We start from the raw sequence: 24,454 nt of genomic DNA, 5'->3' as shown, positions 1-24,454 counted from the left end.
CCAAGAAAACAAGATTCACAACTATCATCTGACTTTAGGTCAAATGACTCCAAGACTCCATCCTTTTGGAGTTGGCCTATGCGTTTCTTGCTTACATGTCCAAGACGACAATGCCATAAAGATGCTTTATCCAAGCTAGTGGAAGAATTGATACACAATACATTATTTCCTAGGTTCTCAACAACCGACAGAGTTTCATATACACCATCACAAGGTAATGCTTTAAAATAAAGAACATTATTAAAGAAAGCATTAATACGACCACTATCATTATCAAATGAAAAGGTAAAACCTTGTTTGTACAAACCATGAAAGGAAATAATATTTCTCGCCATTTCATACGAGTAACAACACTTATTCAAATCTAATACTAATCCACTAGTTAGCAATAAAGAATAAACTCCAATCTTGGTGACAGGTGAAGCTTTCCTATTCCCCATGATCAAGTTTATCTTCCCATGCTCCACATTCTCACTTCTTCTTAGTCCCTGCAAATCAGTACATATGCGAATACCACAACCTGTATCAAGGATCCAAGAATTAGAATGGGGTGAATTATTAGACAATATAGTGTATGTACCTGCATAGTTGGGTTTAACTTTCCCATCCTTCACATCTTGCTGGTACTTTGGGCAGTTTCGCTTCCAGTGCGACTTTTCATGGCAATAGAAGCATTCAACCTCTTTAGGGTTAGCAGAAGGAGTGACAAAACCTTTCTTGGTTCCACTTGAAGAGGAGCCATCAAGGGACTTTCCATTGGTACCCTTTGAAGGGCTCTTCCTCTTCTTTCCTTTGCCTTTCCCGATTGCCAAGACAGGGGCCGCGGTAGGAGTAGGAATGGTAACAACCGATTTACCCTTAAGACCAGTTTCTGCGGTCTTCAAGAGTCCTTGAAGTTTGCTGAGTGTAACTTCCTCCTTGTTCATGTGTTATGTCATACGGAATTGATCATAACACGATGGTAAGGAGTGCAAAATGATATCTATTGCTAACTCCTCGGGGAAGTTCACATTCAGTTTCAGCAAACGGTCCATACCTTTGCATTCTCTGCATGTGGCCCGTGATGGGTTCACCATCCTTCAACCGGGTTGTTATCATGGAGGAGATGATTTCATATCGCTGTTGACGAGCACTCTGATGGTAGCGGTCCATCAAATCCTGGTGCATCTCAAAAGGATAGTAGTCCTCATAGGACTTTTTGAGCTCGGTTGTCATAGTGGCCAACATTGTAACGACGTAAATTTTCAAAACAATTTTTTCATTTTTAAATCATAATTTTAATCATCAAAAACAATGTCAACAAACTCTATCCAACGTCATCATAACAAACGAATCCCAGAATCTCAAAACATAATCTCTAAGAGTGTGTACGGATCATGCCGGCGCCTTCCCGCGATCCTCGCTAGTACCTGAAACACATTACACAACAACTATAAGCATAAATGCTTAGTGAGTTCCCCAAAATACCACATACAACACATACACCTTTCCAGGCCATAACCCTGTAGGATCTTCCGATCCATGTGTCTCAGGGGACTTCCGTCCCGAATCCCGGTAGACCTTCCGGTCCTACCCGTATCGACCTTCCGGTCCGTAACCTCCTGACCTTCCGGTCCATATCATCCTGACCTTCCGGTCCTTACCATACATAACATACATAACACATACATATCACAAAACCGCATATAGCACATACATCATAGCATACAAGACCTTCCGGTCACACATAGGTACCCTTCCAGGTACAGTATAGTGAGAAGACTCACCTCAATGAAGTCGGATAAACTCTCGTGCTCAACGTCCCGACCTAGCCTCCTCCTATTATTCAAATAACATTCCCGATCAATATTCTCTCATAGCCTCATCTCTACAGATTGGGTAGAAGGCCATTCTACCCTTCCCTGAACTCTCTTGAATCAGTCTTGACCAGAACCCTAAGGTCAACAAAAGTCAATGGTCAAACTTTGACCGACTCGTCGAGTGCACATGGGCGACTCAGCGAGTCCATGCGGGTTCTCTGAATCCTTCTAGCCTCTCTTGGCTCGTCGAGTCATCGTCCCACTCGACAGCTTACACCTGTCACGAATCGCGGGGCAACCCCGACTCGACTCGTCGAGTCCTATTATGGACTCGGCAAGTTGCATCCATGGTAACACTGAAATGACCTTCTGAGGTCAGATCTACTTCTCTAACCTATAGATCTGGCCTTCCCAACCACTATAATCACGTAAAGGTCCGACCTTTACACTCATGCAATGACCATAAAGCTTCTTTGGGTGAAATAACCTCTAAAATGGCAACCTAGGGTCATATCTCTAATGGAATAGCAAAAAGCAAGATAGATAGGACTCTCTGGACCTCTTAGGGTCCAGATCTAAGAAGAACTCCACCTTGGGACCTCACATACTTCGAATCCAAGCCAAAGAAGGCATAAGAAAACCCTAGATTCAAGTAGATCACCAAATACACAAGATTAAGCATAGATTAGTACCTCTAGCAGCCTCTTCTGATCAAATGGGTGATGGATCTGAGCTCCTCAATCTTCCTTGTTTGTCCTCCTTCCTTCTTTCTTACAAAAATACACTTAGAATAATGAATTAGCCCTCCTCTTGCACTACAAGCTTTCTCTCTGCTCTCTAGGGTTTCTCAGGGGTGCATTGGCCGCAAATGGAGGCCATAAAGGCCTTTAAATAGGGCACAAGCCCGGGGATTTAGGGTTTCACTTAACAGCGCGGACTCGCCGAGTCCACGCATCGACTCGTCGAGTCCTTCATTAAATCATACAAGAAATACGTGATCCTACTCGGCGAGTCTGAGCGCCAACTCGCCGAGTCCCTCCCTAAAATTCAAGATAAATACTTAAAATAAGATACCTGGGAATCCGGATGTTACAATTCTCCCCCACTAGGATCAGACTTCGCCCTCAAAGTCCTGCTCGGCAAACAACTCTGGATGCTGCTCCGGCATCTCCAACTCCGGCTCCCAAGTCAGCTCGGACCCTTTCCGATGTTGCCACTGGACCTGCACCAGAGACACTTCCTTGTTCTTCAGAACCTTGATCTTCTGATCCCGGATCGCGATTGGTCTCTCAGCATAATTCAGGCTCGCATCCACCTGAATATCCTCCAGCGGTACCACCGCCGACTCGTCGGCTATACACTTCCTCAACTGAGACACGTGAAAGGTATCATGAATCTGGCTCAGCTCCTTAGGTAGCTCCAACCGATAAGCTACCCTGCCCACCCTTGCAGTCACCCTGAACGGACCGATGTACCGGGGCCCCAGCTTGCCCCTCTTCCTGAATCGGATCACTCCTTTCCAAGGAGATACTTTCAGGAGTACGAAGTCTCCCACCTGGAACTCAAGCTCGGATCGTCGCCTATCCGCATAACTCTTCTGACGACTCTGAGCCGTCAATAACCTCTGTCTAACCTGGTGTATCTGCTCTGTCGTCTGAAGCACTATCTCAGTGCTACCCATCACACACTGCCCTACCTCTCCCCAGCAAATGGGAGTCCGACACCTCCTCACATACAACAGTTCGAAGGGAGGCATGCCAATACTCGAATTGTGGCTGTTGTTGTAGGAAAACTCAGCCAACGGCAGATACGTGTCCCAACTTCCTCTGAAGTCCAACACACATGCTCGGAGCATGTCCTCGAGCGTCTGAATCGTCCGCTCACTCTGTCCGTCCGTCTGGGGGTGGTAACCGGTACTGAAATACAGCCTCGTGCCCAACTCCTCGTGGAACTTCTTCCAGAACCTGGAAGTGAAACGTACATCTCGATCTGACACAATCGAGATCGGCACCCCATGCCGCGATACCACCTCCCTCACATACAACTCTGCCAGCCTCTCAGCAGAAGAGCTCTCACTGATAGCAAGAAAATGCGCGCTCTTCGTCAGCCGGTCGACGATCACCCAAATTTCATCGACACCCCTCACGGTCCTCGGCAATTTGGTGATGAAATCCATGGAAATCTGTTCCCACTTCCACTGGGGAACCTCAAGCGGCTGCAACTTGCCATGCGGACGCTGGTGCTCGGCCTTAACCCTGCGACAGGTCAAGCACCTCTCAACAAACCATGCTACATCCCTCTTCATACAGGGCCACCAATAGTCCTTCTTCAGGTCCAAATACATCTTAGTGGCCCCGGGATGAATCGAGAACCTCGATCGGTGCCCCTCCTCCATCAAAGTGGTGCGCGTCCCACCTACATACGGCACCCACATCCGACCCTGAAAGGTCATAAGTCCACGACTATCGGTAACAAACTCAGGTACCTACCCAATCACCCGCTCTCTCTTGCGGTTCTCCGGTTTCACGGCCTCTGCCTAGGACTCCCGAATGGTGTCCAACACCGGAGTCATCACTGTCAATCACATACAAGTGTCTCAAATCGGGGCACTCTCCGCCCTACGACTCAGCGCATCAGCTACAACATTAGCTTTGACCGGGTGGTACAGGATCTCATAATCGTAATCCTTTACCACGTCCAACCACCTCCTCTGGAGCATATTCAGATTGGGCTGATCCATCAAATACTTCAAGCTCTTATGGTCCGTGTATATGGTACACCGAACCCCATACAAATAGTGACGCCAGATCTTGAGGGCGAACACCATTGCCCCCAATTCTAGATCGTGGGTGGGATATCTCGTCTCATGAGGCTTCAGCTGCCTCGATGCATACGCTATCACATGCCCCCTCTGCATAAGTACTGCACCCAACCCCGATATCGATGTGTCACAATACACCACAAAATCCTCCATCCCTTCCGGGAGGGCTAACACAGGGGCTTCGCATAACTTCTGGCGAAGTGTCTCAAACGAGGTCTGCTGCTCCGGACCCCATGAAAAAGCAACACCCTTCCGGGTCAACCTGGTGAGAGGCACGGCGATCTTGGAGAAATCTATGATAAATCTTTGATAGTAACCGGCCAATCCTAGAAAGCTCCTGATCTCGGTGGGTGATCTTGGCACCTCCCACCTCATAACCACCTCAATCTTGGCCGAGTCGACCAAAATCCCATTCTGGTTGACGAGATGCCCCAAGAACTGGACCTCCCGTAACCAGAACTCACACTTGGAGAATTTGGCATAAAGCCTCTCCGTCCTCAATACCCCGAGGATCTCTCTCAGATGCTCCTCGTGCTGCTCTCTAGACCTCGAATACACCAGTATATCGTCGATGAACACGATCACCGAACGATCCAACATCGGTTTGCACACCCTGTTCATGAGATCCATGGACGCTGCCGGTACATTGGTGAGCCCGAAAGGCATCACCACGAACTCGTAATGCCCATAACGAGTCTTGAACGCCGTCTTCTGGGTATCCTCATCACGCAGTCTCATCTGATGATATCCAGACCTCAGATCAATCTTGGAGAACCAAGATGCTCCCTGCAACTGATCGAACAAGTCGTCAATCCTCGGTAATGGGTAACGGTTCTTGACCGTCAACTTGTTCAACTCCCGGTAATCAATACACATCCGGTGTGAACCATCCTTTTTCTTGACAAAAAGGATCGGTGCTCCCCAAGGGGAACTACTCGGTCTAATAAACCCCTTCCCCAGCAGCTCCTGAAGCTGTGAGGATAACTCCTGCATCTCTGGCGATGCAAGGCGATAAGGCGCCTTGGCGATAGGCGCTGCCCCCGGAACCAAATCGATGCGGAACTCTACCTGCCTCTCGGGAGGCACACCCGGCAACTCCTCGGGAAAAACATCCGGGAACTCACGCACTATCGGAACGTCATCCATCGAACTTGGCCTTCCAGCGGCCTCTCGTATGTCCATCACATAGGCTACAAACCCGCTGCAGCCCTGCTGTAAACTCTGTCTCGCTCTGGCGGCTGAACAAAACGCCGACCCCCATCGGGTACCCTCGCCGTACACCGTAAGTACTCCCCCACTAGGGTCTCGTATCCTCACCAACTGTCGCTCGCAGTCTATAACAGCCCCAAATCGGCTCAACCAATCCATGCCCACTATAACACATACGTCCCCCATTGCAATCGAGACTAGATCTATCGGGAACTCAACACCGAAGATCTCGAGTACACATCCTCGAATCACATGCGTAGCATACATCGCTCGCTCGTCAGCTATGGAAACTCGTAGAGGTCGACTCAACGCCTCTCGTCGGCTACTGATGTGCCGACTAAACGCTATCGACACAAATGATCGACTCGCACCCGAGTCAAATAACACTAAGGCAGGTACAGAACTCACAAGAAAAGTACCTACGCATATCATAATATAAGCACAATATCTCAACTCAGCATAAATAAATAAAGAATACATACCAGCCACAACATCGGGCGCTGCGCGGACCTCCTCCGATGTCAACTGGAAAGCTCTCCCACGAGCCTTCGGTGCCTCAGCCTTCGCTGGCCGAACCTCGGTAGCCCTAGCAGCAGGTGCAGATCTCTGTGCTAATCCCTGATGTAGCTGCGGGCACTCGGCCTTCCGATGGCCAGTCTGGTTGCAATGAAAGCAAACCATAAATCCCTTGGGGCAATCCTTGGCGATATGCCCCTCCTTGCCACATTTGTAGCAAGCACCCGATCGACAGACCCCATCATGTCCCTTGCCGCACTTCCCACAAGTGCGGCCCTTCTGGCCTCCAGATCTCGTATCAGCGGACTTGGCCCGCTTGGCTGCCGGCTGAGACTGTGCCGGTCGCCAATCCATCCTCTGAGACTCGGCCTCCTCCCTGGCCTGAGTCTCCAACTCAATCTCCCTCTTCCGAGCATTTGCCTGGAGCTCAGCAAACGTCCGGTAAGTCGAGTTCGACACGAACTCCCGAATATCCCTCCTCAAAACGCCCAAATACCGGCTCATACGTGCCTGCTCGGTAGACAACCTACTCAAGGCAGAACATCGCCCTCTCATGAAACTTCCTGGTAACCACAGTAACAGAATCAGTACCCTGCTTGAGGGTCAAGAACTCCTGACCCAACCGTTCCCTCTCCACTGGGGGAACATACTCGTCTCTGAACATGGTGGTGAACCTCTCCCAGGTCACTGCTGAAATCTCTACAAGAGTGAAGCTCACCGTCACGAACTTCCACCAGTCCTTCGCCCCCAAGCGAAGCTGGTTCAGCGCGAACCGTACCCTCAGATGCTCCGGACATGAACACGTGTAGAAGCATCCCTCAATATCAAAAATTCACCTCATCGCAGCGATCGGATCCTGCGTCCCGTCAAACTCTGGTGGCTTCGTGTTACTGAACTCTCGAAGCAACAGCGAGTCACCTCCCTGAGGCCTGGCAGTAGCTGCAGCAGCCACAGCCTCAGTCACCGCTGCGTACCGCTCATCAAAAGTCTCAATCACTGTGGTCTTGATAGACCCAAACATCTCCGGAATCTCGGCTCGAATCGCCGCTGCCACCTCATCGTGGATCATCTGACGAAGCTCCTCGTCACTCACGCCGCTCGGCTCAGGTCTGTGGCGTGTCCCAACCATGATGTCTCTGAAATACAACATAATAATATCAGAGACTCGCTCGAGCATACTCGCACTCGATAACTCATCCCTACTTGTTCCTTAGTACCCAAAGGATTGTTACTTAGAGTGCGCACCGTCCACACCGCATCAGTATTCACCCTAAGTCCTCCTCCTCGGATCCCAGATCACAAGCACCCTACATCTCGCTGGCATAGGCTACCCTTCGGTAGACCTCTCATAAGCCTCTCACTGCTATCTACTCACTCTCAAGCATCACATAGCAGCAGAAATATCCCAAGGCTAAGGCATCACAAATCAGGCCACTCTACTCCTAATATGAATACCGAGCCTACTCTAGCATGCATATCATAACATATCTCATAGCACATAATATAAGGGTATTTTGGGAAATCACCGTTCGGGCGCTGGCTGATCGTACACACTGCTCCTTTCTACTTTTCTCAAAACCTTTTACTCTGTTAGAAAAATTGTTCCTTTTTATGAAAAACTTTCCGAAATCCTCAGTTTGAGTTCAGATACGCCCGAAGGTGCATCCGAATCCCTCAAACCAAGGCTCTGATACCAACTTGTAACGACGTAAATTTTCAAAACAATTTTTTCATTTTTAAATCATATTTTTAATCATCAAAAACAATGTCAACAAATTGTATCCAACGTCATCATAACAAACGAATCCCAGAATCTCAAAACATAATCTCTATGAGTGTGTACGGATCATGCCGGCGCCCTCCCGCGATCCTCGCTAGTACCTGAAACACATAACACAACAATTGTAAGCATAAATGCTTAGTGAGTTCCCCAAAATACCACATACAACACATACGCCTTTCCAGGCCATAACCCTGTAGGATCTTCCGATCCATGTGTCTCAGGGGACTTCCGTCCCGAATCCCGGTAGACCTTCCGGTCCTACCCGTATCGACCTTCCGGTCCGTAACCTCCTGACCTTCCGGTCCATATCATCCTGACCTTCCGGTCCTTACCATACATAACATACATAACACATACATATCACATAACCACATAAAGCACATACATCATAGCATACAAGACCTTCCGGTCACACATAGGTACCCTTCCAGGTACAGTATAGTGAGAAGACTCACCTCAATGAAGTCGGATAAACTCTCATGCTCAACGTCCCGACCTAGCCTCCTCCTATTATTCAAATAACATTCCCGATCAATATTCTCTCATAGCCTCATCTCTATAGATTGGGTAGAAGGCCATTCTACCCTTCCCTGAACTCTCTTGAATCAGTCTTGACCAGAACCCTAAGGTCAACAAAAGTCAATGGTCAAACTTTGACCGACTCGTCGAGTGCACATGGGCGACTCGACGAGTCCATGCGGGTTCTCTGAATCCTTCTAGCCTCTCTTGGCTCGTCAAGTCATCGTCCCACTCGACAGGTTACACCTGTCACGAATCGCGGGGCAACCCCGACTCGACTCGTCGAGTCCTATTATGGACTCGGCGAGTTGCATCCATGGCAACACTGAAATGACCTTCTGAGGTCAGATCTAATTCTCTAACCTATAGATCTGGCCTTCCCAACCACTATAATCACGTAAAGGTCCGACCTTTACACTCATGCAATGACCATAAAGCTTCTTTGGGTGAAATAACCTCTAAAATGGCAACCTAGGGTCATATCTCTAATGGAATAGCAAAAAGCAAGATAGATAGGACTCTCTAGACCTCTTAGGCTCCAGATCTAAGAAGAACTCCACCTTGGGACCTCACATACTTCGAATCCAAGCCAAAGAAGGCATAAGAAAACCCTAGATTCAAGTAGATCACCAAATACACAAGATTAAGCATAGATTAGTACATCTAGCAGCCTCTTCTGATCAAATGGGTGATGGATCTGAGCTCCTCAATCTTCCTTGTTTGTCCTCCTTCCTTCTTTCTTGCAAAAATACACTTAGAATAATGAATTAGCCCTCCTCTTGCACTACCAGCTTTCTCTCTGCTCTCTAGGGTTTCTCAAGGGTGCATTGGCCGCAAATGGAGGCCATAAAGGCCTTTAAATAGGGCACAAGCCCAGGGATTTAGGGTTTCACTTAACAGCGCGGACTCGCCGAGTCCACGCATCGACTCGTCGAGTCCTTCATTAAATCAGACAAGAAATGCGCGATCCTACTCGGCGAGTCTGAGCGCCAACTCGCCGAGTCCCTCCCTAAAATTCAAGATAAATACTTAAAATAAGATACCTAGGAATCCGGATGTTACAAACATGATGCATGCCACTTTGGTAGCATCTCTTTCATGTGCCTCATATTCAGCATCTCCTCAGGAGTAGCAGATGGCTCGGGTACCTTAAGCTCCTTGTCGAGAACATATTCTTTGTTCTCATACCGAGTGACCATCCTGATGTTCCTGATCCAATCCATAAAGTTGGATCCATCAAAGATGACTCTCCCACAAAAGTTCATGAGAGAGAAGGAGCCGGTAGGGTTTGAGCCAGAAGCAGCATTGTTGCAAGACATCTGAAAAGAAGAAAGACAAGTTTTGATTGGATATAAAGATAGTCCTTAATAAAACACCCAAATGTAATATTAAGACTAAGACCCAACACAATATTTTATAATTTAGAAGAGGGATGCCGTAATCCAAGCTATAAAATATTTGAAGGAAGGTGAATGACGATTCACCAATTTCCACTATGAAAAACAAAATAAATTATTAGGTTTTAATTGGTTTTGAAACTCCTAGATTCTTTGAGATTCATTGAACTTTTCAATGGCATGTTTCAATCTCGAGTGTGCCCTTCAGGTTTTGTGACTGGGATGCCAAGGATCACAAAACAAGGTGTGAATTAACCATGCAAATTACTTGGTACTCTTAATATTTACCCCTCAATCGATGTGTCGGTTAACCACACGCGCTCCACCGATACTATGATAAATATTAAGTTACCCTTTGCCTACCTCGTTAAGTCCAGGTTAGTGTGTCGGTTAACCACACACGTTCCACTAACGACTTAATCAAAGTGCAAAGTGTAATTTCATGGGTTAGCACCTTATTCACATTTTCCTAAAGTAACTAAGATTGGGAATTTATAAAAACATTTAGTTACTTTATATTCATCATACTTTTAATGAAGATTTAAAGTCCTTGTCTTACCCGTTCGGCTAACGACCCTCCACCGATCAAGGAAGCGGTGGGTGAGAGTGGACACCCATTAAGCTGCCATTTTATAAGCAACAACCTTATACCCCCCTTATAGATCGACTTCGTGAATGAGGCCTACTAACGGTAAAACGACTTTGTTCTTATACATATATAATTATTATTAAACTTATAATATTATACAGTATAAGGGTTGACTTTTAACTTTTAAAATTCTTGGGGTTGGAACTTAAAGTTTTTTAAAGTGACTTTACATGTTCCAAAACTTGAGGGCAAGTTTTGTAACTTTGCAAAACTTTTCATTTCATAACTTATGAGTTAATGGTTTAATAAAATGAGTGACTTTTCATTTTATTTAACCTATGTGTTTCTTTAATGGTCTTTAAAAGTGTGACTTTCGGTAATCCATAACTTGAGGACAAATTATGGATTCCATTAAAACACATAATGATCAACAATTAAACTAACAAACAAGTTAAAAATAATTCCTATGATCTTCTAAACTCATAAGTTCATTAACATGCATATCAACAATTTCAAGAATCATAAAATTAACCATATAAAACTTGAAATTTTGATAATAGCTATTGAAAATGGATTAGCATAACCATTACACCATCTAAAACAAGTTTTATAACACCAAAACAGTTTAGGGTAATGTTTCTAGTCCATTTCCAGCAGCAAAACTCGAAAAACTGCATTCTGTGGCTCCTACTCATCGAGTGCAAGAACCTACTCGACGAGTAGGATGAGTTTACTCATGGAATCGTCGAGTCCCCCCATGGACTCGGCGAGTTCATGCTGCAGAGTGCAGAAAAATTGAGTTTTTTTCACTATTTTGCATCAAGTATCAAACAAACAAGCCTAGGCTCTGATACCACTGTAGGATTTTGAGCATTCTAACACTCCTATGGTGTACATCCAACCCTAGAAACCTTGGATCTATGTTTTATCTATGATACATGCAAAATTGTTTTCCAAGGTTCATAACCTATCTAGCATACATGGGGAACTTTTAAACATAAAAGTTAGTAAGAAATACATACCTTGTAGTAGTTTGGATTCCTTGAAAACCTTGTGAGCCTAGCACCTCAAGTGTGATGCCTCAAATGTCTCACACAACACCAAATGCACTTGGAATGACTTAGAGAGAAATGAAGAACACTTAGAAATCGGCTATCTCTCACTTGTTCTCTTAGTGGCCGATTTTGGTGAAGAACATGAAGCTTATATAGTGTGTTACAATTAGGGTTACACCATGTAAACCCTAATTGTCATCACTTTTCATTTCCATGACCCATGGGTTATATAAACACCATGGAGCATCCATGGAGCATCCTATGGGTTTTAGCCCAACTTGATAATTCATGAAGCATTAGCCCACTATACAAGTATGGGTGATTTACACAATCAACCCATATATTTAATTAGTCTTCTTTTGATCACTTAATTAATTCCAAATTAATTCTTGATCAATACTAATTAAATAATACTATTAATATATTAGAACTTATAACATATTAATAAACCTTAAGTGTTATTTCTCTCATTTTAGTCTATCCAAATGCATGATGCCATGCAACCCAAATGGACCATGCTAATCGGGTTAAGTACATTCCAGAAATAGTTATGAACTTAGACACCTAATCCAACACCATAATGGTCTGTCTCCATGACCGACCGCGTTCACTGTACTGTTACCCTACTCAATCCTCGTCGAACAACTGCTCAACCATAGAACTTTCAACTCTGTTGACTTTGATGCAACCTTCGAAGACAAAGTCCTTAACCATAATCCCGCTGCAGGAGTCTTATACTTGACAGAAGGCTCAGATAATCCTTTGGGTAGAAGATTCATCCCTGCAATGGTTAGATTCATGCGAGAGCTGCGCAACAGGGTCAAATTAACTACTCTAAGATTATTTAATCCCACTGCGAGTGACTTGTCACTAATTCTGTTCGAGACACCGAACTGCCTGAAACACTGAACTGTCTGAAACACTGAACTGGCACATGGATGCTTCCCCAAGGTCTACCAGGACCTCCCTAGTTCCAGCTTATCTAGAATGCTGACGTCTGGTTCGATTGTTGAGCCAAGAACAATCTCATAGTTGCCCCACGCGACTTCCGTATAGAATCCTTTTACTCATTAATAGTTGCCACTAATTATCTTGCCACTGTGGCTCTAACACCCATATGATCTAACTGATTGGGTTCATACGTCAAGTCCTGCCGCCACCAAATCCAAGGCTAAGAGTGTTGGCTACCTGACCAAGGGTAGCCTTATATCACAACGACCTTAAGCAGTCCTTTGCTTCCCTGATCCCATAACTGTAGTGGCGTCCCTACAGTCTTATCACTGGCTCAACCAGATCTAATTCCTCTGGGAAATCCCGAAATCTAATACGTGGTTTTCCATATCCCTGTTGCTGCACCCGAACCAGTGGGTACTACTGTTCTCCTTGTGATCTGCCATCACTCCCATACTACCTGCCAACCTAGTGAAATCTATGCCAACCATCGCAGGCTTACAGCACTCTAATGCTATCTGACAACTTGGTTAATGCTACGACTACCCTCGCAGAATTACAACACTTTCTCACACTATCTGGCTGCTAGTGAATGCTACGGCTACACCCGCAGACTTACAACACTCGAACACTATCTGGCTACTAGTGAATGCTATGGCTACGCCCGCAGACGTACAACACTCTAACACTATCTGGCTTCTCCTGAATGTTACGGCTACGCCCGCAGACTTACAACACTCTAACACTATCTGGCTACTAGTGAATGCTACGGCTACGCCCGCAAACTTACAACACTCTAACACTATCTGGCTACTAGTGAATGATACGGCTACGCCCGCAGACTTACAACACTCTAACACTATCTGGCTACTAGTGAATGCTACAGCAACTCCCGCAGACTTACAACACTCTAACACTATCTGGCTACTAGTGAATGCTACGGCTACGTCGACAGACTTATAACACTCTCATGTTGTGTCGAACACGTACTCGAACTAACACACAACTCAACTTGAGTCTCAACTGGGGCTCTATCCTGGTTCCTGAAACCTGCTATCCAAAGCCAAGGAAAAACGTAAACCAATTGTTGGAACGTTTTCTGAATTCCCAACACATCCAATCCTCAATCAAGACGACCACTCAACCGTCTTCCATCCTGACGGAAAAATATCCAGTCTGGTCTCCCAAACCAGTCATCAGCTAATCGTGCATACACGAACTTAACGTCGAGAAGTTTCCCAACTCTCCACTCACGTGCTCCTCTATCCAAACAGCCACTTGGGCTGCTTTCCTTCTCAACAATGATGTGAACCAATCCAGTCTTTCACTTACTTCTGCTTCTTACCACTCGGGTAGTCCTCCCCCACTTTGATCCCGCTAATTTCTTACGGCTCACAGCTTGAGGAAAGTAGTCCCAATCCTTTTTATCATCCAATGATCGACCGGCTGGCAAATTTGACGTTCCCCACCGCTAGGGATTAACTGACCAATACCAATCAATACCTCTCTTGAAAACTAGATAAACAAATCCGAGTCCCAATTATACATGGTACGGCTACTGCATCTTGAAAACCTGCTCTAGAAGGGAACGTCTTCGAACTACTACTCTAACATCCATGGTATGCAGATGGCATATAACTCAATCATAAGCAGGAAACAGAATTCTAAAGTACATTTACTGACATTGATGTGGTACCATAACAATAAAATCATTACAGAAGGGAGAATTCAAATTACATACCGGCGATCTATTGCGGCTCGATTTTGACTTCCTGCGGAACGATAGGCGCTGGAAACTGAACTCTCTCCGCTGCTAAATCTGGACAACGAGACTTAAAATTTCCTGGCTTGTGACAATGAAAACATATCTGAATCTTCTTACAATCCCTAAGTACATGCCCTCTTTCTCCACACTTGAAACATCTAAACTTACGACAAGCAAACCCATGGGTTCCCCCACACTGGCCACACACCTCCATGCCTTCCTGATTCTCACCACCCAAATCAGCCTCGTTGGGTGCTCCGCCCTCTTCCAATCGTCCTGAGGTAAGTGCTCGCTTCCTTATTTTGAGCTGCCTAACCAAGCCAATCTCCTGCTCCCGAGTTACCCCGACTACCCCATCAACCGTCTGAACAGTCACTGTCTGACCCTGAAACCTGGCGGTCAGCTTATTAGTAATATGCCCAATAATGTCGGGTAACTCCTCGCGAAACCTCCACTACGATCCAATCATGTGGTGAACTTCCCTGGAGACAAGGTGTGTAACCCACCTCCGATCCCTGATGACAAGAGCTAATAACGGGATCCTCCCTCCCGAAGGGTCCCTGAGATCCATAAACATTGGGACCCAGATGAGCCCCTAACTGTCTCGTAACGATCTCAGCCCGAAAGGCCTCGAGGCGGCTATCCAAAAGCTCCAATATCCCCTCCTTGACTATACCAAATATCATCGGAGTCTGGTTTAGAATACTGCACGTCATCTCAGCTGATATAAAATCTCTCATCTGCTCCCCGAGCTGTTCGGCTCCTACACCCGAGACTGATCCCTCGCCGACGCCTGAACCGCCTATTGGTCTAGTACGTGGCATCACCATTCTGCAACATATCATAATAACCATCAGGATACTCCTCTCTATCAAAAGATCACACACGAACTACAAGTTCCCTGCTTTTATCTCAGCCCTCCTTGAATCAAGCATGGATCCTCTGCTTTCAGTAGTACGGGCCCATACTACCTTCCACATCTATCCGTACTTTCCTCAAGGATTGCCTTGACTCTACCAAGTCCCTTCTACTAACACTGCTCCCAACACTAATCTCATCCTAGGCTTGCCCTAGGGTAACCTCTACCTCACCCCGTCCTGAGCTGCTGAAAGACTTCCCATCAATGTCAACTAACTACCTCATGAATATAGCCACATGCAACATAGATCAGATAATCCTTCAAGTAAAAGATTCATCCCTAGAACGGTTGGACTCATACAATATCTGCGCAATAGGGTCAATTCCGTCACTATGAGATTATCCAGCCTATGCCACATGTGACTTAGCATATTCACTTAGTAGCAAGATCATATTGCTAAGAGCCCCACAAAGCACAAAGCATGAAACATTCGGATAATGGTAAACTAACCACATAATCCAATCATACTGTCCTATCCCCTACTCAGGAATCTATACTAGCATGCAGTTCATAAAGCTCATACACATATAATAGGCACATAAGGCATCCTTCCTAGATCCTTAGTCCTAATCTAGCATGCAGTTCATAAAGCTCATACACATACAACATGCACATAAGGCATCCTTCCTAGATCCTTAGTCCTAATCTAGCATGCAGTTCTCATAAGCATGTCATATCTAAACAAACATGTATGGGTAATTTGGGAGACTTACTTGAGCTTGGCTGATTGCATGCACCACACCCTTATCTCTTTTCAAAATTCTTTTTGCTTTTTCTTAAACTCTTTTCTTTTCTCAAAATCTTTTTACAAAAATGATTTTTCTTTTGAAAATTTCTATACCAATTCCTTAGTTTGACTTCAGTCACGCCCGAGAGTGTGCCCGAATCCCTCAAACCAAGGTTCTGATACCAACTTGAAAAATTCCAAAAATATGGTCCAAAAATTTCGTTTGAAAAATATTATAAAAACTACAATCATCCATAATCCATAATAAAACCAAGTGTCATGTGTCTCAAAATATCATATAACATACTGAATAAAAAACAAATGATAAAATATCAGAGTCTCAAACAATCCCAGGCTGAATACTGTGGTGTGTGCCATGCGATCACCCCGAGCTCTTCCCCTTGCTACCAGAAGTACGTGAAACGAAAACTGAAACTGTAAGCACGAAGCTTAGTGAGCTCCCCCAAACTACCACATACCATACAATAGCACATATAACATGTACTGGGCCTTGCCCATTGCATCAAGCCCCGCCCGACATCGGACCGAAGTCCGGCATAAATTAGGCCCCGCCCGGCATCGGACCGAAGTCCGGAATAACTTGGGCCCCGCCCACTACATCAGGCCCCGCCCGGCATCGGACCGAAGTCCATAATAAACTAAAAATAACATAAACATGAACATATAACATAATCACATATATTGCATCGGGCTTGCCCGACATCGGACCGGAGTCTGGAACATATAACACATATCATAAACATGCATTAATCACGAAGACATCAGGCATACATAACTACTTCTCGGGACCACCCCGACATCGGACCGAAGTCCGGAACTACTATCATCTAAATGGACCGGCATTGTGGTCGTAGACCTGTTCCTACTGGAAGGAAACTCACCTCTCAAACTGACTGCTGAAAAACTCGCGCAAAGGTGACATTGTCTGCTGCTCCAACTAGTCCCCGACTATAATGACCAAATAAAGATTTAGTCAAAAACTGATGACTCTCCCATGGGTAAAATGACTATTTTACCCCTGTGGTCTATTCTGGGCCATGACCTAGGCCCAATCCTTTATAGTCTTTCCAAACAAACTAATGCCGATTAAAGTCCTCAAATGACCCAATTTTCTAAATTGGGCCTAACTCCTCAAATGGGCTTTCTTCCCAAGCCCACACTAGTACTTGCCTCCTGGTGCCCCATCACGGCCCAACATCTACTAAGCCCAAAGATCGGCCCAAACCGAGGCCCAATAACGTAAAGTCCAAAATCTGAGTGTACACTGAGCGTACTCTTCTATACGTTGCGCGTACAGCTTGCATGGCTTGTACGATGCATGTACTGGCGTGTACGCCCATCATACTCTCTTGTTAAGCCATTTTCTTCAAAACCTCTTAACCCCTTAAGACACTACATCTAAACTTCAGATTTGGGTCCAATAATCCTTCTTAACCCATAAAGTTGATCACTTGGTGGCTTGCACTCCACCAAATGAGATCAAACTTGGAAAAATAGCAACTATCTTCATGGAAATGGCTACATCTCTTTCATGGATGCAAATGGGCCTTAAAGATTTCAACTTTACTGCTCAAGGGACTCAAATAGCTTTATAGGTGGCAACCCTAAGTCCAGAAATGGATTTGCACCATAAAAATCCATTCTTGAAACCAAAAAGGGTCAAAATCCATGAGAACCTTGATCTATGATGTAGAAGCACCAAGATGAGAGCTTTATACCTTCAATAGGCTGGAAATTATGTAAAACCTCTGGATCTACAAGCTCTATTCAATCTCTTGCTTCTTCTCTAAACACCTTCTTCTTCAAAAACACCAAAATACTGCTCTAATGGCCATCCAAGCTCCAAAGTCACTCAAATGAGGGCTAAGGGTCGATTTCTAGGGTTTAGAGGGTGGAGGCTGAAGATATTAGGGTTAGGTTATGAGATAAGGAGATTAAATAGGGCCCAAGACCCTAAAATAGGGTTCTGATCTGACTAGCGTACATCCAGCGTACTCCGAAGAACGTTCGCGACCATCCTAGTTAGTACGCCCAACGTACTCCTTGGTACGCCCAACGTACTGCCTTCTTCTCTAGTACGCCCCGCGTACTCGGCTAAGCCTGAAAACCACGAAACTTCTGAAGGCCATACCTTCTTCATTATAAACCTGATTCCAACGATCCTTATATCCACGGAAAGGTGACGAGAATCCCTACACTTCTATCAACTCATATCTTGCTTAAGAACTTCCGAACAAAAGTCCATTTCCACAAAGGCCCAAACTGACACTTTACCGAAACACCCTTAGGCTCCAAAACACGAACCGAACATCCAGATCACTTATAATACATCACTCACACCCAAATGGGCCTATATATTACCTTTTCGAAAGCCATAATTCTTATGATGACCAACCTTCGGGTCACAGCCTCAGACTAGGAGTCAATTCGGAATAGGGCGTTATAATTTTGTAATCAAATTGCATCTAGGGATGATTAAACTTTTGCTTAAGATTATGAACTAATTTTAGAAATATGGAATCTATATTACCAACTCTTTGTTCTTAGCGTGTAAATTATTGGACTAATGTTGAATTAGGATGCTATTTACTGTTTGAAACATGTAACTAAATGTTAGATAACCATCTAATCCCATTAGGAATGAAATGAATGAAGTTATGATTTTAATTGGACATAATTTAGAAGTGTAAAAGTATTTAAACCTCATAATTTTTGCATAGAATGGCCGATTGGATTTGCAAGGAGTGGACAATCTATGAAGGAAACTTGTAACATTTTCATAGAATGTCCAAATCAAGTATGGTTTCTTTCAGTGTATTCCTATGATGTGAAAGATAATTAGTTCTTAGTGAATTAATTTATGGCTATCCTTAAGTGACAATTAGGCCTAAAAAAATACCTTGGGAGTGAAGTAGAGTGTTACAACTAGTTTTAGGTGGCCTCAATTTTTTTTGGAAACGAGGTAGAGTGTTGCAACTAGTTGGGGTGAGTTCGTTACCTATGAATGCATGTCTTTATTTTATAAATTGAAGAATTCAATTTCCACTCGAAGTGATATCTTATATCTATGTTATGCGAATACTATATGTATATTGTGTGTATTCTTGAAATGGATTTTGAAATGTGTTTTGTATAAATGGGGACAACTTTTATACTTTGAACTTGTTCATCCACTTATGATGGGATTGAGACTATGTGACCTGGACACCCAATTTAAAACTTGATACATGAGATTTGAGAGTAAAACAATCACTGTCGTTGCACATGAGATTTGCTACCCTACATGTGATATTAGTGTTAGGGGTTGATTTAATCAATAACTGCTATAGAAAACAATTTATGTAGCAGAAGCGACAACCATTTTATTGTATTATTTCGACTCTTCTTGTAGTTGAAACATACGATCTATTTTTAACAATAGACACCCAAATAAAATTTCCTTTTAACCCAGTGTTATAGTTAATTAATACTTTTATGTTTAGATATATTTTGACTATATATTTATTAGTCAAATATTTTAGAAACGTGATTGGTGATAGAAATTATTAACTAACTAGGGAAGGGTTGCCCCCGCTCTGCGGGGGTCAATTGGTATCATAATTTTTTTTTCTAATTTTGTTGTATTGTTATGTTAATAATAGAACGTAAAGAAGAAACAAAACATATATACTACCAACTTATTTATGATCAGGAATAATTACATAGAAACATTCAGCTGTCTTTGGTGTTGATGCTATTTAAAGCTGCTTCTAGCATCTGAATTTTTTTTTTGTGTATGAGTGTAGTTATTTGTGTGTTAGTCTGACGATTTGGAATGAAGGCTTATTCTAATTTATGGTCGTTTAATTTTACGTGGTAGGTTAGAGAAGTAATGATAACATTTAAATCTTGTTTATGTTTATTTCAATTTCTGACGTTTGAATGATCTTCGGGTTTGATATGGTGGTTCACAAAAGTTAATGAGGCAGGTCTATGCTTTTAGGGTGGCGTTTCTTTAAGCAACTTTTTATTATTTACTATATATTACATGCGCTTATAGGTAAAAACGAAAGACTTAGACATCTGTGAACTTCTTCATCAACTGCTTGTATTTGCCAATTCGTTTGTGAATTGACCCCAGCATAAATGATGTATTGTCTTGCATGGATAGGTTTTCGGTATTTGCATCTTCAAGAAGGTCTTTTATGATTTTGTAATTGCTACTATTTTTTTCTATAGAGAGATTGCTGTTAAAATCGTCATGGATTTTGGCTCTTTCTTCAATTGTTATTTGAACCGCCTCCATTATGTCACTGACCTCTCGTAGATGGGTAATCAGTTGTTGTAAAATTTCTCGAACTTGGACGTCTTTCATATTTGTGTAGTGTAGTATATGTTTTACTGTGTGTATGTCAAATCATGCTTTGGTTCTTATATAAGTGATTCATATGGAGTTTTACTGTGCTTTTGTAATTCGTGGCATGATATGTAGTCTCATAGTCACATCAGTGTTATGACATGTATGCTTCAATTAACAATTTCGTGGCAATACTATATCTATTTTAGGTGAGTAGGTTATAGGATATGAAACGATGAACGCATATTAGAAAAGGTTTTTTTCTTGTTTTTTTTATGTTATTTTTAATAACCATCCAACTTTTATTACTTTCATTGTAAGTCTATTAAAAGGATTGAAGAAACAGTTTATTATTTAATTAGATTTTGATATTAAGTGATAAAGACATATAAAAACATGTTGTTTGTTTTTTTTTTTTGTTATCTAATTTGGTTGTAAGTACTTTTTGTATTTGAAATTTGAATTTAATGGTGTCAGTTTTGGTTATTGAAGCGTTGGCACATTATTAAGACTGTGGTAATGACGTGTGTGATTAAAGTGACAGTTTGGTGGCGATACTATGGCTATCTAGGATGTATAGGTTACAAAGATCAATTACCTTCTGGTGTATGTAAAAGGAAATTTAATCTTATCGGAATTCATGATTAAATATCTTTAAAAAAAAAATACTATATAGGGAACTTTTTATATTGATATGTAATGTTATGTATTTGAATAGTATACATATTAACATTTAATTATAACAGTGGTTATTTAATTATACAGTATTGTAATATTTTTCGTAAAGGATGCATATATTATTTTATTGGAACATATAATGATCTAAATGTCCTTGTCATGATTTTTATTTTATAAAAGAATTATGAGCTGATGACAAATACTTTTATTAATACGACTGCTTAAAAATAACTTTTTAAAGAAAAATATGAGTTATAAGTAAAGTAATTTTTTTCATTGTATATAATTTATAGGTTCAACAACTGTTAACTCATTTTAATATTGTATAATATTATTGTATCTTATATAAGTCTTATTAATTATCATCACGGTATACTAATATAGTACAAAACATTTTAGTCATGGTTTTTTGTTGTTGGTTTCATATTATTGCATTTTACTAATGACAAATACTTTTATTAATAAGGATTAACCTATTTTAATATAATATATGTATGACCGTTTTATTATAATACTGAAATTTACAGAGACAGTAATTTTTTTTATAGTAATTCATTTTATATAACTGCTATTCTCATCATATACTAATAATATAGCACAAAAGATTTTACCTGTGTTTTTCTGTTACTGTTTTCATACAAAATGTGTATTACTTATTCTATTGTACTACAGTGCAAATAACAAAAAAAAAGTCGGAATGATCATTGGATTACGTTGTTGTTTACTGCACTCTACGTCCTCGCTTTTGTTGTTTTTTTGGTGCAGATTCAGCTGTATATGAATAAAAGGAGAGTTAGTTGCCTTTTTTTATTTTATTTTCTTATGTGAATAGAATGTATATGTAAGTACCGGTAGTGTCATATGATAGTTTCCTTGCTGCATGTGGTGTTTCAGAGGTTGTGGAAGTTGTTTCGAGGTTAGGATTGATCTGAACATTTGAAGATTGTGGAAGCTGTATTGGACTGAGTGGTGTTGCTATGTTTGTAGGTGCCAAAATTTGTGTTGGTGTAACTGGTGTAAGTGTCTTATTTGGTGCGGTGATTTCATGCACATCAACAATTATAAACGGATGTTTTTGGTGGTAGATCCTCTTAACATTTGAATTGACATAATTTTTTATGTGTCTTTGTGATTCATGATCATTGGTGGCAAGAACTTTCTATCACTTACATGGTCATCGGTTATTATTTTTTTCGGTGGACTGCCAATTAGTTTTCGGGCTGAGGCATCAGTCATTAGGGCATATATGGAGCCTGTTGGATCCGTTAGATCTATAACTATTTTGTACCTGTATAGAGGTAAGCTATATTAGTAAGAGTGAATGCAGATTGGTTGTTTAGTCATTATAATTCTTTTATTATAATCATACTTATAGGAAAGTAGGCAACTCTGTTTTTCCATGAGCACTACAAAACCAGTAGTTGCCTTTCCTGAAAATTGGATCCTTGCATGTTGGGCACAATACTTGGAACCAGTAATCTTTGACTGTGATTTTTGACAACACGCCTTTTACACAGAATGTTTTATCCTACGGTTTTAGATCATCATAGTGTTATAACTGTGTTAATCATGTGTTAGGAAGTTGTTATTGAAGTATATAACCTACCAGTAGGTCGTTATGATTTTTATTAATCAATTCATGCACTGTTATCAGTGGTCCGGAGAGTGTCGGAGTTGGTGGTGTAGGACCAGTAAACCTGAAGTTAGATTTTGGAAGTAAATTTTTTTATTAACATTGACTAAATATTTTTTAATAACCATAATGGACCTGTCGATTAAAAGTGTTGTCTCCTGTATTGGTGGATTAACATAGACGTGTGTGGCAGGTGATGATCCAAATCTTAGAGTTCCTGTAAAATGTGTGAACAATGTATGTCAATAGTTTTAAAGAGGATAATGTAATTATTTATATAATTGTTATTAAACTGCAAATACTGTTTGGTTATTGTTACCAGCAATTATTGAACTCTTTATATTTGTAATTGCAACAATTGTTGTTGCAGGAGGAGGTGCCAACTGTTCACGTTTTAATTTTTCAGGAACATTAATACATTTTTTCCATAAACTGATTGCTGTTTCATCACCACTGAGTTTTATGTATAAGGGAACCATTAGAACCAGTAAAAATAATTTAAGAAACGATTAATGATGTATAAGTATATATTATGTACCTTTCATCTGCAAGAATTACAAGAATGAATTCCTCTCTATCAGCCTTTGTGCAATTTCTGATTTTTTTAGCACACCAATGAAATCTGTTGTTTAAAATAAATTTTACTTACAAATAACGTCTATATTAATATAACATCTTTTCTATAAATACCTGGATAATATGGAGGGTTTTCACCTAGGTCAATCAGATCAGTTTTAGAAACAAATCGAAACCAGGTTGTAGGGATTGTAATAGTGTCAGGAAAGGGAACAATTACAGACGCAAGGCCAACATCAATATAGATTTCATTTTCTAGAATTTTCTGATACTCTGCTAGATAGGGACATGTATATTCTGATATTGTATAGCAGTTGTGAATATGAAGAACTGATTCAATGTATCCTTGGTTGCTTCTTTGTCCCAAAATCTGTATTGCATCTCCCTAACGCATTAAAATGTGGGTACATCTTAGTAACAGTAAATAATTTTAGTGTATTGTTTTTATGTGAATTTGTGTGTACTCACATATCTGTCTACAGCAAGATACCATGTTTCATACTGACGGTAGTCTGATTTCCATTTTCGCAAGATCCGCACCTGTAATGGACCTCCTTCGCATGCATACTTTAAGTCAGATATGTTAGTCATAATGCTGTCAAATAAAACAACAAACCATTAGCTGTTTATTATATAAAATAATTATAATACACAAATAATAATTAGTAATGATGTTATGAACCTCATTACTGTTAACTCTAGATAAAAATTCTGTAAATACAACGTTTTTTGTCTGATTCTGGCATGTATTTTCATCATTGTTTATCAGAATTTTTAGTGAACAGGGAGATGTTGCTCTTGATAATGCAACGTACAGTTGACCATGTGTGAATACAGGCTGTGGCAAATAAATACCAATTTTCTTTAATGACTGACCCTGACTTTTATTTATCGTCATGGCATAACAAATTTTAATGGGGAACTGTTTGCGTTCAAAGGCAAATGGTAAGTCAGGAGGTTTGTGAATGAATTTTATGCGGGGTATGTATACACGCTTGCCAATGCATGTTCCTGTTATTATTATTGCTTCTACTACAGTTGGAAGTAGTTGTGAAACAATTAACCGTGTACCATTACACAAACCTTCCCTCTGGTTAATGTTTCTTAATAACATTACAGGAGCTTTTACTTTCAGCCTGAGGGCGTGAGGCGGGATCCCT

This window comes from Lactuca virosa, chromosome 9 (assembly GCF_052849685.1).
Source record: "Lactuca virosa cultivar CGN04683 chromosome 9, Lactuca_virosa_CGN04683_v6, whole genome shotgun sequence".
In the NCBI taxonomy this organism is placed as follows: domain Eukaryota; kingdom Viridiplantae; phylum Streptophyta; class Magnoliopsida; order Asterales; family Asteraceae; genus Lactuca; species Lactuca virosa.
Note: the sequence above shows the minus strand (reverse complement) of the source record.